We start from the raw sequence: 2,676 nt of genomic DNA on the forward strand, positions 1-2,676 counted from the left end.
CCAACAACCCCGCCACCGCCGCCTCCACCTTCTCCCTGTTCGCAAAGTACAGCGTCCGCAACAACAGCACATTCCCCTTGGGGCCCCACCACCGCCGCTGCACTCCGCCTCTCAAAGCTCCGCTCCCCCCTGCGCGTAGTTGTAGCTGTTCCCCTTAAGCTGATGGTGAACATCATGGACGACGACATTGTTGTTGAACAAGAACTGAAGGGGATTCCATGGCGTCCACAGAGCACAGTGGACGTCGACGGTCTTGGTTGTGTCGTCGCCGATCAACTTCAGAATGGAGAAGACGACCACCACCCGAAAAGTCCGTATATGCCCATTAGTTGGATACAGTCGAGAAAGACGCAGCCACCAGCTGTTTGCTGAAATGCCCATTAGAGAATGAGCAGCCTTTGACTTTGGCAACTGAAGCCAGAGAGTGTAAGGACAAAGAGGTGGAGATGAGAGAGATAGTTAAGGAGCTTAGAATTGTTAAGAGGCAGAATGTCATTACACATTGCCTTCTCTTAGTCATGATCTTTGTTACCGCGGTCTGGCAGTTCTCAGAGGTCTCACTCTTGCTTAATATGAAAGAGAAAGTAACTCATCCTATGAGAGCCTATGTATAGATACGGTAACATGATCTATTAAGTGGAAAGGGAGGACGCCAAAGATTGAAGCACCTCCGCTTCCTCCGATAAGTGTTCCAGAGCTCCCACACATGGATCTACCACAGTTGAATTTGAATGGGGGTGATGAATGAACTCACTCTAAATGATCTCTGTAAGTTTGTATGAATACAAATTTGAATGGAGAGTGCATCAACCACAATTACAAAGCCAGAGGAAGAAACTACTTTGTATAAATTATATAGTTAACATCTATGGGGTGTAACGTGATACAATTACAGAACTACTTTGTAGATTGACATTAACTTTATGGTTAACATGTTAGCTTATGGATTAAGGGTGACATGATAATCGTACTTTAGATAACAACCTACATATATAAGTTAACAGCTAACGACTTAACATGTTACAAATAAGAGTTAAACAGGTTATCAACTAAAGTTAACAAATTACAAATAAGAGTTAACGTTTAATCAACTAAAGTTAACAAATTACAAATAAGAGTTATCAGTTTATCATTCAAAGTTTACATGTTACAAATAATAGTTAACACTTAATGCGACAACAAATTTATACAACATTTATATATATCACACCCTGAGTTTATTATTTCTTTCTCGATTTTGATATACATCCAAGGTTCTAAAGCTCTAAATAGAATCAATAGCTCTAACATCAGAAACAAAGATTGGATCTTTAGCTCTATTAGAAACAAAGATTGAAATACTTATTTATGTCATTAGCTATGTATATTAACGTTGAGGATTTACCTGTTAACTATAATATATAGCAAGTTAACTTGATCTGGTATGTACTATGCACAGCAGAATGAGGTTAACTATAATCCTTTACATGTTAACTATAGTTGATTAGCTGTTAACTCTTACATGTAATTTGTTAAGTATAATAAATATCTTGTTAACTCTTAATCCATAAGTTAACATGTTAACTATAATTTATGTATAGATTATAGTTTGTATAGATTATAGTTAACAGGTAAATCCTCAACGTTCATATACACATCTAATGACATAAATAAGTATTTCAATAGTTAATAGGACAAATATACACAGCTATTGACATATATAAATCCTCAACGTTCATATTTTTTGTAGGTGGGCGTATACTTATATTATCTGAGTAGCTTAACAAGCGAACAAATAAAGTTAACATGTTATCTGTATAACTTAATAAGTTAACAAAGAAATGTAATATGTTATCTGTGTAACTTAACAAGCTAACAGCGAAAGTTAACATATTATCTGTGTAGCTTAACAATCTACCTGTGAAAGTTAACATGTTATATGTGTAACTTAACAAGCTACCAAGAAAAGTTAACATGTTACATGTGTAACTTAACAATCTACCTGCGAAAGTTAACATATTACCTGTGTAACCTAACAACCTACCTGTAAAAGTTAATATGTTATTTGTGTAACTTAACAAACTACCAAGAAAAGTTAACATGTTACCGTGTAACTTAACAATCTACCTGCGAAAGTTAACATGTTACTTGTGTAACTTAACAATCTCCCTGCGAAAGTTAACATGTTATTTGTGTAACTTAACAAGTTATCAAGAAAAGTTAATATGTTACTTGTGTAACTTAACAATCTACTTGCGAAAGTTAACATGTTATCTGTGTAACTTAACAAGCTACCAAGAAAAGTTAACACGTTACATGTGTAACTTAACAATCTAACAGAGTAACTTAACAAGCTAACAAAAGTATTTCAATAGTTAATGACTTATATAAGTATTTCAATAGTTAATAGGATAAATTTGTGCATCAATTTTATATCACATTTTCATTATAGTACACATCCCTACAAAAGTATTTCAGTTCATATACACAGCTACTACATACATACAAAAGTATTTAGCTATTACATACACCCAAAAGTATTTCAGTTCATACATACAAAAGTGTTTCACATCCGCAACTCATATTAATCGGCGATCGGTTCGTTGCAAGTTGCTCGGTTGTGGCGATCAGTTCGTTACAAAAGTGTTTCACATCCGCCTCCGCCGCCGCCGCCGCTTCCTTTGCCCCTCCTCATCC

The sequence above is a fragment of the Asparagus officinalis genome, chromosome 1, assembly GCF_001876935.1.
Source record: "Asparagus officinalis chromosome 1, Aspof.V1, whole genome shotgun sequence".
NCBI lineage: Eukaryota > Viridiplantae > Streptophyta > Magnoliopsida > Asparagales > Asparagaceae > Asparagus > Asparagus officinalis.